Here is a 14,882-nt window from a genome sequence, read left to right on the forward strand (position 1 = left end):
CTCATAACACCCCCATGAGGTAGCCGAGCTGCTGTTCTCGTGGGTGGTAGGCACTGTGGGTGCCCCGCCCCCCTCCTCTGCTACTTTGTCGGGAGCGGGCACGAGACCCAATTCGGGCCAATGAGATACGAGGAGAAACCTGCTGGGCGTGGCTTCTGGGCAGAGCCTCTTGAGCCCTCGAAGAAAACTTCCCGTCGACGTCGACGTCGACGTGGTGGAACTGCCGCCGCCATCTTGCTTCGCCCTGAGGAGGAGACCCCCGAGGCACCGCAGTTTAAAGAGGTGGAAAGTGCCAGCCTCCGGTGTTGAGCCGCCAAATCAGCCGCCTCGTGATGTGCTCCACCTCAGGACACCCCGGTGTGTGAGAAAATTATCGTCTTTCTTTCAATTTTGTGTCAAGATTTCCGTTATACTCAAAACCGTCGTGAGTAATACACTCCCATTTTATAGACGAAAGAGGTAATTTTCGAGAAAGGAAGTGACTTTCTCCCGATATGTGGGCAAGATTATTTTGGTTGCAGGTGACGGAAACCCGACTCCGGCAGCTTAAGGAAAAGGAATGTATAGACTCAGGTCGATTCAGAGTACGGGAGTAGACAAATGTCCCTCATGTGGTGAAAGCGTAAACTGAGGTAGAGTCGTACGGTATAAAGGCGCGAATTATGGATATGCCCGTGACGGGCTAACTTCAGATGCGTTATGCCGGGCGAAGCGAGTCAGAGTCACGAGGCCACGTACTGTGCGATTTCGCTTATACGCCATTCTGGAAAAGACATAACTTCACACACAGAAAACCGATCCGTGGTTTCCAGGCGGTTGGGGAGGAGAGCAGGGAGCCGCCTGTAAGGAGAACGTGGACTTTGGGAGCTGGGGTTAGAACTGTTCTGGATCTTGATTGTGGGGCCGGTTAAATGACTGTGTGTGTTTGTGAGAACTCACAGAACCACCGTAAAGGGGGAGAATTTCACTGTGTGTATATTATACTTTAAAAACATTAAATTGAGGGGCGCCTGGGGGCCTCAGTCGGTTGAGCGTCCGACTTCGACTCAGGTCATGATCTCACGGTCTGTGGGTTCGAGCCCCGCGTCGGGCTCTGTGCTGACAGCTCAGAGCCTGGAGCTCCCTTCCGATTCTGTGTCTCCTTCTCTCTCTGCCCCTCCCCCACGTGTGCTCTGCCTCTCTCAGTTTATCAAAAAAATAAACGTAAAAAAAAAAATAAAAAAAAAAACATTAAATTGAGAGTCCTAGGGTAGGATGGGGAATTACTCCTTAATGGGTACAGAGTTTCTGTTTGGGGTGATGACAGCTTTTGGAAATAGTGATGAGATGGTTGCATAACATTGTCAATGTAATGAATGACAGTGAATTTTATGCTTATACATCGTTAAAATGGCATTTTACGGTAAATATATTTTACCACAATTTTTTTTTCTGTAGTGGACCTAATATTATATTAGTTTCAGGTGTGCAGCATAGTGACTTCACAAGTATATACATTACAAAATTCTCACCATGATAAGTGTAGTTACCATCTCTCACCACACTGAGTTATTATGATATTATGGCCTATGTATTGCCTATGCCGTACTTCCCATCCCATGACTTACTTATTTTATAACTGGAAGTTTGTATCTCTTAATCCTCTTCACCTTTTTCTCCTACTCCCTCTTCCCTTTCCCTCTGGCAACCACTACAATTTTTTTTTTTTTAAGTGGAAAATAAAGGTTCCAGGAATAGATTTCAGGCATGGCTGGATCCAGGATTCTCTCCATCTCTCAGGCTCTCTTTTCCACTGCCTTGGTTTTATTCCCAGCAGGCTCTCCTCAAGTGGTGACAAAGATGGCCTTGGGAAGTTCCAGGTATACCTGCTCTCAGATTAGCAATGCAAGCAGGAGAGAAGTGCTTATTTCCCAATAGTTCCTAAAACTATTGCATGATTGAGTCTCATTGGCTTGCCTTTGGACATGAGCTTGCCCCTCAGCCAGTCACTTGGGCCAAGGGTCTAGAGTGCTCAGTTGGCCAGCCCTGGGTTATATGTCTACTCCTAGAGCTGGGGTGAGTATTCCCACCCAAACCCCTTGGAGGGAGAGTGGGGAGGGATGGATCTCAAAGAGAACCAAGGAGCTTTGCCAGCAGCCCCTACACCCAAGTTAAATGTTGAATGGCCCAGCCCCAATTCTCAGCCCGACATTTACGCAGGCTGTGCCATTCTGTCCTTACATTCTCTCCAGCAAAGCCCACGTAGGTACAACATACACTCATCATTCCATCCCTGGGTTTGCATAAAAACCCACGTCCACGAAGTAGCAACTGCAATGTTTTTCAATCACACAGCAAAGATATTTAAAAATATCACCCATATGTGTTTTAAATACAGGCAAATAGCTGGCAAGGCAGTCGGCTTCACACCCGCGTGCCATTCTGAGTTTTAATCTTCTCGTTTCCAACTCTCAAAATCACACGTTGAAGGCCAGACAAGCCCAGAACACTGCTAAGGCTGTGCGTCTACCCAGAATCTTCCCAACCCGCCCAGCCAGCTTTCTTTCCTGGTTGAGGAAATATCTATGATTCTGGGAAGGAATTTGGGGGCTCCTAGGCTTGAGCTGAATCATTTGCCCTCCACTGAAAATACAGAAGTGGAACCAAGAAATTTTTAGTGAAGTTTGAGGAAGTTTTCCAACCTCCTTCATGAAACCATCCCTAGGCAGTTTGGCCCACACCAGCTTTCTCACTACCCCTCTGCCTGCCTGCCTATTGTGCTATCTATCTGGTATTAAATTCTTTAAAATCTGGCTTTGCTTATATGCAATCTTATAACTTGAGACTCCCCATATTTTCTCATCTTCCATATTTATACTTTCTCTTAATAACAAAAATAATATCCTTCCACTGTAAGTAACAGATAATTCCAACTCTAACTGGCTAAAGTTATAATAGGTTTTCTTTATCTTATACAAGAAGTACAGAGGTAGGCGAGTCCAAGTTTGGTGTGATCAGTGGCTACATGACATCAGCTCTCTACCCTGCCATCCTCTGTGTGGTCTTTACCCTCAGCCTGCTTCCCCTCATGGCCTCAGTATGGCTGCCCCTACGCCAGGGATCACATCTAGGCACAGAATTGTCCACAGAAACCTTTCTTATAAGCACTTCAGTAGATCTCCCCTCACATCTCATGGGCTAGAACTTAGTCACATGTCCACCCTAAGGCCAGACACCAAGAAGGGCAATGGGAGGAGCAGCACCAGCAAGAGAAAGAGGAGGAAGAGGAGGAGGAAGGGAGGGTGTTGGGTCACAGGGGAGAAGAAATCAAAGAAATCTTGGGGAGCTTGTGTAATCTTTTCTTTATAATCTCTCGTGAGATTGGTGCACATTTTGCTGATTGCCTCTCTTCTCTTCCTAAATGCTCCCTCCTAGCCTCTGGCTGCTTCCCAATCTTTTTGCCACCTCACTGCATGGGCTTGACTAAGGCACCTTAGGTTTCACTGGTCCTGTCCACTCCCTGTCCGGGCTCATAGCCCATTATGTGCAATCCTTAAATCCCCAAAACTCTGGAATATGAAAGTTTTTATTTTCATGTTTGCACAAACATTTGACCACAAAATCCGCCCGGGACTGGTGCAATGTGTAGACTTAAAAAAAACCCACCCCACTTAATGTGAATAGTCAGACATTTTGCTGCAGGAATATTAATGTGCTGGGACACACAATGCTGCCTAACCCTGAATATAATATACAGTGTATGGTATTCTGAAAATCTGAGTGATTCTGAATTCCAAAATACGTCTGGTCCCAAAGGATTTGGATAAAGTGGATTATAAAGTTTGATGATGAGTATCATCATTCCCATTTTACAGGTGAGGAAGTGAGACTCAGGTAAGTTCAGTATCTTGCCTAAGTTTACATAGTGAGTGTGGCTTGGATTTAAACTTGGGACATCTAGTGTCAAAGCCAAGGCCATCACCTAACACAACTCTAATCTTTCACATCCACATGCACAATTTTTTCTGTATCTATGTACCATATATTGCTATTTACTTGGTATTTTTCTCTAACCTAGCTCACTTTTTACTTAATTAAATGTCTTTGTAAAAGGGAACTTTCTATCACCATTCTAAATGGAAATTTGGCATCTCTTGCCATAAATAGAAAAGGGCTACATATAAATACATACATTTAAAACCATGAATGTACTCAGCCAGAGGAACTGAGCCTGAGACCTGTTGTCTATTTTAAAGGGAGATTTTGGGGGACGCCTGGGTGGCTTAGTTGGTTAAGCCTCTGACTTTTGATTTTGGCTCAGGTCATGATCTTGTGGTTTGTGTGTTTGACAGACTGCTTGGGATTCTCTCTCCCTCTCTCTCTACCCCTCTGCAGCTCATGCATGTGCTCTTTCTCTCTCTCTCAAATTAAATAAATAAACCTTAAAAATTTGTTTTAAAAAATAAACAAGTAAAAGGGAGATTTTTTTTTCCCAGAGACAGAGGTGTTATAGATGTGCTAGCACCTCACTGAGTCTTGGCCTTTAGACTGATAGGAAAGACTGAGAGACATTTGAAAGATAGCCATCTTCCTCCCCATGGGATTTGAGGTTATAGAATGTTCTGTGAATGACCTAGAAATATCTGGAAGGTCATAGACCACACTTTGGGATGTCCAGAGCTATGTACACTTGGGCCCAGCTCATAACCACCCCATGGTGTCCATGCGTGTGCTACCCACTTGCTACCCTTGGATGACAGACCCTATCTTCCATGGCCCAGGCTTGGCTGATCAGCCCCTTCCCTTTCGCTTTTGGCCACTGACCCTGTAAGGATGTGCATCCAGAGCTACGAGAGGCCATGATGTCAGACTTGTGGACAGAGTAAAAAGAGCAAATTCAAGCTGACACCCAGACAAAATCAGATGAGAGGCAGCTTAACTGAAAAAGCCTTGACACAGTGACATGTGCTGATCCATAAGCTGCGCCAACCTGGAGGGTGCTGCGAAGATCTTACAGGGGACATGTTTGATGGTCAGTTTGACGTGTCAGCTTGGCTAAATGAGAGTGCCCAATTATCCACACATTAATCTGGATATTGCTGTAAGGGTGTTTTGTGGATGTGATTGAAGTTCATAGTCAATTGACTAAGAGAGATTATTCTGTATCATCTGGGAGGGTCAGATTCAGTCAGCTGAAAGGCTGAAGAGCAGGGCTGAGACTTACCTGAAGAAAAGAAAATTCCTCCTGTGGACAGTAGCTTCCCCCTGGACTTTCAATCTGTTCTTCCTGATGGAAATCCTAAGAATTTCAGACTTGACTACTCAGCCCCACAACTGTATAAGCCAATTCCTTGCAATGAATCTCTTACTATGTATGTCTCCTACTGGTTCAGTCTCTGGAGAGCCCTGACTGGTAACAGTAGCAAAGGAAAATTGTGTGGAAGGGTATGCATGTTTAGGCCATTTTAATAAGTAAATGTAACTGTCTTATGTTTCTTTCATTCTTTGCTACGTTAGAAAGGGTTCAATACCTTCCTGCCATCAAGAAAAAACAAATAGTTTTTGGTGGATTTGACCATCCCAGTTTATTGTGGAAGAAGAGGGGAGAAGAGAGATTGTACAGAACATCAAAGGCCTTAGTCTAGAACATGCTGTGAGCAGGGACTGCATCTCTTTTCAGCATGGATACTCCCACTTGCATGTGTGTTAACTACAAAAATGAGCACTCAAGTACAATAGCTTCTTTCTTGCCCTCCTCAACACTCTTATTTTGGGGGACCCCAAGGCACCTTGCTTTAAGAAAACTGACATTTGGAAATTGGAACTTACCCAATTAATCAAACCGTCATCTTCAACAATTACTGGGTACTCACTGTGCAACAGGTATATTCACTACGTGACTTTACACCCTCACAGTAGCCCTGAAAGGAAACCGAGGCTCAGAAAAATGAAATGTTCCCAGGGCCACATGCTAAGTGGCACACAGCAGGTTTAGCACTGGCTTTTGTTGTAAGACCAAACAATGAGTCCTTAAACAATATACAGTATAGTGTCGCCTGCATTTAAATTTTACATAAATAGTATTGTACTATTTGTATTCTGCAACTTGTTTTCTTTAAGAAGTGTTACTATGAGAATCGCCCATGTTGAATATTGTGGTTCTGAATCATTATTTCCCCCATTTATAGATTTCCATTGTGTGAATACAGTACAATTTATTTTATCCAGTCTACTATTGATGGGCATTTGGATTGTTACCTTTTCCCTTTGTTTTTGTTTGTTTTGTTCTTTTACTGTTATGAGCACTCTTCTGTAAACAATCTTATGGAAAGATACAAATCATTTATATCCTGCTGGACGCACCTGGACAAGAGTTCCTGGTGAATATATCCCTAGGAATAGATTGGTGGGGCATGTGGCATGCGCCATGCATGTCTTCCACTTTGCTAGATTATGCGCAGTTGTTTTCTAAGCTAGTTGTACCGATTACACCAGCAGTGCATGAGGATTCCAGTTGCTCTGCATTTTTAATAACTGTTAGTATTATCTGGCTTCAAAATTTTGGCCAATCTGATGAGTGCACGATGGTATCACATTTTGGTATTAATTTGAATTTTTCCTAACTACTATCGAGGCTTAGCTTTTCAGGTATTTATTGGCCATTTGAGTGCCCTCTTCTATGAAATGCCTGTCTGGGGCTGTCACATGGAACGCTAGAAAGGAATCTCTTTAGGCAAGGCTATCTTAGGATATTTAAATCTTTGTTTCTTTTGAAGCATCAACTTGCCAAAGAAGTTGACATTCAAAACCTTAAAAAAGAGAAACAGGGTGAAGGCTAAAGGGAGGCTGAGGCAAAGGAAATGGGATTCTTCTCAGGTTCTCTCAGTGATGCCCCTCAAGAGTCAGCATTGAATGATGGATCACGTGACAGCTCCTGTTTCAACAGGACTCCTACTTTTCACAGTTCATATCTCCATGCCACCACTCTTGAGCCAAGAAGGGAGCAGCACTCCCCTTTTACAGATGTGAAGAATGAGGTTTGGAGGTGCTAGGTGGCATGCCCAAGGCCACCTGGCATCATGACTGGCTGGCTGGGGTGCAAAGCCTGCTGGGGTCCCAAAACCCAGAACCACTGGTGGAGACCACCAAGAACACTTAGGAGGTCACCAGGGAACCTCACTTATAGGCCAAGGTGGGTCCTTTCAGAGCAGTTGGATGATCTACTGGGGGAACTCATCAGATTTCCAGGAGCTTGCAGTCTTAGGTCATGCTGAGAGCAACAGCCACATGGCATCCAAGCTGGATGATTGTGGGGAGAAACTGAAGTTGGTGAAACCACAGAACTAGCTCAGGAAGGGGTGCAGGGTCTGGCCTTTCAGTGGGACAGCACTAGGTCCACTTGCTCTAGTGATAATTAGGCCCCAGTGGCTCACGATATGGGATGTGTGTTTTGTAGCCATGGGATAATCCTTGTCAGATGTTCTTGGGTGAGAGCTGCTCTCCTCCATGTGTCATCCAGGAAGTCAGGCTCCTCCCTACCCTTGAGTCTTGTATCCTCCTCCTGGGGCCGGTGGGCTAGCCCAGGCACGTTCTTTCTACAGTGAAAAGCAACGGTGCAAGAGGGCAAGTGGAAACACAACATATCTTGAGATGTAGGCTCAGAACTGGCACACCAACAATTCTACTTCATTCCGTTGGCCAAAGCATATCATGTGGCCAAACTCAAACTCCAGAGAGGTTAAGCACCTGGATCTAAGCCACACAGCCAGGCAGCCACAGATTCAGGCCTCAGACAGAAGCAATGCCACGTCAAAAAGTGACTCCTTTGTCATCGACATCATCAGGCAGCCATTTCCCAGTGACTGACTTTTAAATAAAACACGGAGCACACAATTTCCTGTACCTAAGCTCTCTTTTACATTCGTCTCTTGTCTGAGCCACCATCTGTCCCTCCACTCGGTGGTGATGCTTCAGCAGTGGGGTGAGGCCTCGCCAGCCAGGTTCCCTCCACCTTCATGCCTCTTAGCAACCTTCAACAGATGCAAGTTTTCTGACACAGGCTCCCATGATTAGCAGATGCTCTTTAATTAGCTTTATTTGCATTGCATTTGTTGCCTCCCTGAGATTATCTTAATTCCATAGTCCTCCAGGATACACATTTTGTATGTGGCCATTTGCCTCCCTGAGGATTGGGAGGAAGAGTGGGACTGTGGGGGACTTGCTAGGGAGGACTTGCCCTGTAAAACCAGACTTCAGCACCTGAGGAAATTTCCAGACTAAGGAGAGGCCAGGAGGTTAGAGCTGATGGGACAGCTCTGTAGAATTGGGGAATGGGAGGTATCCAGAGGACTCTGCCTGGATCTTAACCCACTCTTTAGCTCTGTGACCCTGGGCAAGTTACATCATCTCTGTGCCTCAGTGTCCTCATCTGTAAGATGGGAATAATAATAATGTCTACTTCATGGGGTTGTAGTGACCTTAAATGAGTTAATTCCTAGAGAGGGCTTAGAATAGCACCTGGCACATAGTGATTAAATTATAGTTAGTTATAATTATATACCTATTATATGGACTTCCTGACAGTCATGTGTTACCCACCCCTCCAGATATCACTTGTTTCCCCCAAAAGTCACTGCTGACAATGGCAGTTGGCATTTGTGGAGCACTTACTGATGCCAGGCTCTTTGCTTGTGTTATCTCATTAATTCTCACCCCAACACTAAGAGGTCCCCACTGTATAGATAGGGAAACAGGTTGAACAAGGGAGTGACTTGCTCAAGGTCACATCTCAAAAGTGGCAGAACCAGGATTTGAATCAGAATTTAAACTGGGGTCCCTCTGATTCCAGCCCTGCTTCTATCACCCCTACACTATTCCTGTCTTTGGTCTGAGAGAAATGGAGACAGTAATGGACTTCACTTCCACGATGCAGTTTGCTTCTTCCAACCACCTTGTTGGAAAGCCCCCACTTTACAGTTAATGAAAGCCATTTGGAGGAGAGTGACTTGCCCAAGGGCACACATCTAGGAAAGGGAGAGCCGTGAGTTTCATCTCCATTTATTTATTTATTTTAACACTCATTTTTGAGAGAGAGAGAGAACGTGAGTGGAAGAGGGGCAGAGAGAGGGGGAGACAGAATCCGAAGCAGGCTCCAGGCTCTGAGCTATTAGAGATCAAACCCACGAACCACGACATCATGACCTGAGCGGAAGTCAGATGCTTGATCGACAGCCACCCCAGGCATCCCAGTTGCATCTCCATTTACTCCCAAGTCTGACTTTAGACTCATTCCACGCTGTCCGACCCTAAGATGTATAGCAGTTGATTTTGTGCCCATGATGTCATTTGCTTCTTCCAGATACCTGTTTGAGGATTCTACCCTCATTTTATAGCTGAGCATACTGAGACTTGGGAGAGAAGCCAGCAAGTGGCAGAGAAGGGATTTAAGCTCCTTCCCCTGGACCCAGTGCTCTTTTCCCTGCCTTTGGCCAGGGAAATTGTTGCCCAGGGAAGGGAATAGGAGGAGAGAAGGCAACTCTAAAGGGGTAGGGGGTGCCCCAAAGTCTACCTTTGGACTCACTCTCTTATTGCCAGCCAGCCTGGTTGCTAATCAGAGCCTCTCAGGTCTCAGGGGCGCTCGGGCTTGGAGTTGGGGTTGGTGTATACACCAAGTGTCCACCAGGTGGGGCTTTTGCCAAAGGCCGGGCTCCAGGAGGCCCCAGCAGAGGCCTTGCTGCCCCACCTTGGAAGGTACCAGCAGGCACACACAACCGCATGGATCTACGCAGTATGCTTACCCGCGTGCACACATGGGCTATGTAAACCTGTGTGTGAGCACACAGATGTGTTCCAGAGAATCTGTTTATGGCTTGTGTTTAAATGTGCACGAATGGATGTGTGCATGTATGTGTGTGTATCCATGGTGTGCAGAGAAGTATATGCAAACAATGTGAGAGCAAGTGTGTATACATGTGTGCACATATGTGCAAATATATATGTGTGTGTATGTGCACAAAAGGGAATGTGGTACATGGGTGGTAGTTTAGACCCTGGCCTGAGGTATTGAGGATCATTTTAGAATCTCCTATGCTGTTTTCAGAGGCAGGGTCTCGGACAGAAACTGAGATGACATCTCAGGGTCCCTGATGCCTGGCACATTTGCCAAAGACCCTGAAGGACCCCAAGGATTTGGAGCAGGAGAGCTCATGCAGGAGGGCTAGATTTGCGTCTTGAGTCATGGTGTTTGAATGTGGAGGCCAGGGGTTGGAGGGGGAAGGGACTTTGCTCCTCCAGACACTGAGGGGTCCACAGAGGTTTCTGGGGTTGAAGGGATGGGAACCCAGCCTTCAAAGGAGAGCTTCTAGAGCCTTCATCTTGGGTGCCCTGAGCTCTAGAGCTGGAGACTGTGGGTGCAAGGGAGAGAGGGCTTTGGATTTCAGCCCTGACTGAGCCCCTCACCAGCTGGGAAGTGAATTCAAAAATTTAAAGTGGAGGTGCCTGTGTGGCTCAGTTGCTTGAGCATCTGGCTCTTGATTTCACCTTGGGTCATGATCTCAGGGTCGTGGGACCAAGCCCCATGTTGGGCTCTGTGCTGAGCCTGGAGCATGCTTGGGATTCTCTCCCTCCCTTTCTCTCCTCTTCCACTCCCCCCCCCCCATTTGCACACGCTCATTCTCTGTCTCTCAAACAAACAAACAAAAATTCAAAGTGAATTCAAAGCCCCACAGAAATTTAGAGGCTGCTGAGAAACAGAAGGGAAGGAAACAGAAGGGTGTTCAAGGTTAAGAACTTCAACCTTGACATCAAACAGAACAGGATTTGACCGCCAGCTCGGTTGCTTATAGGCTGGATGACCTTGGGCAAGTCACTTACCATCTCTGAGCCCCTATTTCCTCAGCTATTAAGGGGAGGAAATGGCAATACTTACCTCCAAGTGCTGTTACAAGGAGGAAATTAGATAATGGGCAGAGCGAGCCCAGCTTGTGGAAAGCAGACCATAAATGGCAGCATCACCATTATTTTCCTGTCTTGTGGGGACAAGTGGATCATCTTTTGATTTGTGGAACTCAAGAACTGAGAAATCAGAAGGTCCAAGGAGACTGAGAGAGTGGTAACTTAGGGACTGCTCCTGGGGCGACAGAGACCCCTGTTGGCTATGATTTGTCTGAATGGCATCTTCTAGAAGTACCTACATTTCCTTCCCTCCTGCCCTGAACAGCGGCAGCAGGAAAACCTAAAGCTGGGGTCATTAGTAGCAGGGCTACAAAGGGTGAGTTTTCCCACTCTGCTTCCAAGCCATTGTCCTATTGAGTGAACTAGGGCAAGCTATTCAGTTCTTCTGACCCTCAGCTTCCTTATTGGCAGAATGGGCACAGTGATGATAGAGGTGAGATTTAGGGAGAATGTTAGAGAGGTCCTCGGTGCATAGTAGGCACCACTATGACAGTGATGATGACAGTGCAGCAATAGAACAGGGACAAAATGAAAATTGTAAGCATTCATATCTCCCTGTTTCTCCAAAGGAGCAAAAGAATTCTTTTTTTTTTTTTTTTTTTTTTTTTTGGTTTGGCTTCCTATTTTGCTGACTAGATGAAATGTGAGAACCTCAGATTTGAAGAAGGAGCAATGAGAGAGGGAGGAGGGTGGAAATGGAGGAAGAGAGAGAAGGCACTGGGGAAGACAGCAAATAAGAGTGAGCGATGAGTGAGAGAAGATGGACGAGCAGTTTGAGGGGAGAGAAATTAAAAATAGAGACTGGAGTGGTTGCTTTAATGAAGGGAACTTCAGGGAAAGAAAGAAGCAAAAAGGATTGTTAAGGTGTTAAGTGCTCCATGCCCTGCCCCTTAAGAAACCTGCAGTAACAACCTATACTCTTCATCAGGTTTTAGGGGTACAGTTTGTGGAATTTTATTTGGGCAGGTGGAGTGCCGGTAGGGGTGCTCCGTTCTTCTCAGGGCACAGGAAAGACCTATGGCTATCCTTGGGAGCTCATAGTCTTGGGAGCTGATGGAGTAATCAGCGCCCTAGTGGGCATGAAGCCAAATGGGGACACTCAAGCCAGATATGTGGGACCTGGGAGAGATGGAGAGCCAAATGTGTTCCCTTAATTCCGTGGTGTTTGTCTTGGAGGTCTTAGGTCCCTGTCTTGTTTGCACACTCCACTGCTAAAATAGGATGCAGAATTGGAAGGCCGGTTCCTGCCCAAGGGCCAGCTTCTCAGGGGCTCAGCAAAGCTGTGTGCCTGAAGAAGAGCCTGTACCAGTGCAAAGCAGAGTCCTAGAAACTCTAATTAGCTAATGTTTCTAAATCTCCTGGAAGCTGCCAAGTGCCAAGTGGTGTTTCATTCCGGGGATGCTCAAAGAAAATTCAGTCCTAGTTCTGGCTATAGATACAGCTCTGAAAGGGACCCTGGGCTATTACATGAACAGAGCTATTAGAAAGCTGAAAAAAACAAACAAGCAAACAAACAAACAAAAAACCCAGACATGGCATAGTAAAGTGAGCTTAATAAGGATATAATTTTCAGTTAAACTGTTTTGTGCTATTGTAAAAAAAAAAAAAAAAAAAAAAAGGAACATGTTTTTTTCTTTAAATCCATAGTGTGCAGGTACCTCTACCTGGGGTTGATTTTTGTGTATGGTGTGAGGTAGGGATCTAATTCTATTTTTTTTCCCATATGGGTAGTTAGTTGGCCCAGCACCATATTGAAAATGAAGTCTGTCTTTTCCCCACTAGTTTATAATGCCAGCAACAAATGCCATGTATTTGTGTAAATCCATTCTATATTTGTGTAAATCTATTTCTAGGCTTGTAATTTTTTCCCCAGAGTCTATTTGTCCTTCTGCCTCGCTGTCTTTATTATTATAGCTTTATAATTAGTCTTAATATCTGATAGGAAAAATTCCCACATCTTATTATGCTTTAAATACCCTGACTATTCTTGGCCCTTGCATCTCCATAAAAAATTTAAGATGGGATTGTCATGTTCTGTGAAAAATCTTATTGGGATTTTGATTGGAATGGCCTTAAATTTACTGATTAATTTGGACAGAAATGACATCTTCACCATATTAAATCTTCCAGCTCATGAACATGGAATATCTCTCTATTTAGTCAGATCTTCTTTCATGGACATCTCAGATGGATGTGGTATTCTGTGGTGTCAGTCAGGGTCCCAGGAGAAAATAGATTCCCTCCCACCCCAGCCAAGTGAAGATTCCTGATGATCATAAAAGAAATTAAGATAATGATGTGGAATTATAAGTGGCTTCTAAACACATTTTCCAGATCTAGTGTCTGTTAACTATATGATACTGAGTATTTTTTAACTTTTTCCGAAGTATCACACTTTAAGCAGAGGTGGGATTATTGCATAACATTCTGTAACCTGCTTCTGTTCACTTTTCCTCATATCCTAGACATCACTTCACTTCAACACATATAAATAACATTTACATTTCTTAATAACCGAATAGTGTTCTGTGGCAGGTTAGGGTCCCAGAAGGTACACTCAGCTGGGATTTTTAAATGAGACTATTTATAGAGCCGTGGGCAAGAGAATGTTGAGGCACCCAGATGCTAACAGGTGGGGAAGCCATTTCCACCTCTGTTCTGAAGGGGAGTGAGAAGGGAGAGAGCCCAGTGAGAGCAGAAAGACAACTTGACCAGGACTATGGCTGTAAAAGGACCTAACCACTGTCACAACTGCAGTCAAGTAGGGAGAACTGGAAAATAAATCCCCAATCTTTCTCTCCTCCCACCTTCTTATTGCCAAGCAGGGCCTTCCATTGGCCAAATCCAACTGGAAACCAGAGAGCAAGGGAGCCTGGGAGATGTAGTCCATGGAGGTCAGCTTCCTGGGGCATTGAGGGATGGGAGTGAATGGGGAAAGGGGGCAAACATGAGAGTAATCAGCACATTATGAATACACTATCATTTGTTTAACTTGTCCCCGACATTGGAGAGGAGTTAGGCAAAGGGAGCCTGTCCTTCTTGTGCTGTTCCTCTCCAGTTTGATTGATCAATCAGAGTTGGCACACGGTTAAGGCTGCAGCTCTTGCTTTCTGGGCATCTGCTTTTCCACCCATTTTTCTCCCATAAGAGACAGGGTAAGCTCAAGAGCCTCGGACTTGATGTGAGTGAACCTAGGTATCAGTCCTGGTTCTGCCCCTTCACAACCGTTTGACCATTTCTCTCTCAGGGCCTTAGTCTTTTCACCTGCAGTTTGGGAATGCAGATCCCTGCCCCATCCATTGTGAGGCCGATTACAATGATAGCCACTTGATAATTGCACATTTACATAGTGCTTCACATAGATTAAACTCATTTAATCATCATCATTTTGTACAATTATTAGCACCATTGTCCACCTGAGCAAAGTGAGGCACAAAAAGGTAAAATAACTTAGTCAAGGCCACAGAGCCTATAAGTGGCAGAGCTGGAATTCATATCCAGACAGTCTTACTCCAGAGTCTTGCTCCTAACAATATATTGTGCTAACGATTTATTTATAAAACATCCAACAACCAGTAGGTGCTTCATAATGGTAGTGGTTGACAGCATTGTGTCAGGAGTTTTGCACACAAGGAATTGGTGGTTTGGTCCTTACAGTCAGTCACTTCAGTCTCTGGATCTGGGACCTAACTATGAGCCTGCCTCCAGGAGTACACCCAGTGTCAGCCAGACACTCCCATATCCCTTACTCCTCTGCAAGGGCTGTCTAATGCTTCCAGATGAATTTGGAGTCTCCAGTTGTCTTTCTCCCTGCCTGGCAGCTGCGGTGGGCAGTGCAGAGCTACCGAAGGACATTTTCTTTTGTTTCAGCTTTGATGCTGGGGATTTCGCATATCATTATGTTCATGGCTAAGGACCTGCCATTATCTTCCCTGGGATTCTTACACAGT

At 45.2% G+C, this 14,882-nt stretch overlaps 1 protein-coding gene across 1 annotated transcript in view; it reads left to right on the forward strand.

Moving 5' to 3' along the window:
- The first annotated feature begins 238 nt into the window (after positions 1-238).
- CUX2 (cut like homeobox 2) overlaps positions 239-14,882 on the forward strand; it is a 283,465-nt gene continuing 268,821 nt past the window's right edge. Inside the window, exon 1 of the mRNA XM_045458911.1 lies at positions 239-357. The gene's annotated coding sequence lies outside the window, so the exon portion shown is untranslated. The remainder of the gene's footprint in view (positions 358-14,882) is intronic.

The sequence above is a fragment of the Leopardus geoffroyi genome, chromosome D3, assembly GCF_018350155.1.
Source record: "Leopardus geoffroyi isolate Oge1 chromosome D3, O.geoffroyi_Oge1_pat1.0, whole genome shotgun sequence".
NCBI lineage: Eukaryota > Metazoa > Chordata > Mammalia > Carnivora > Felidae > Leopardus > Leopardus geoffroyi.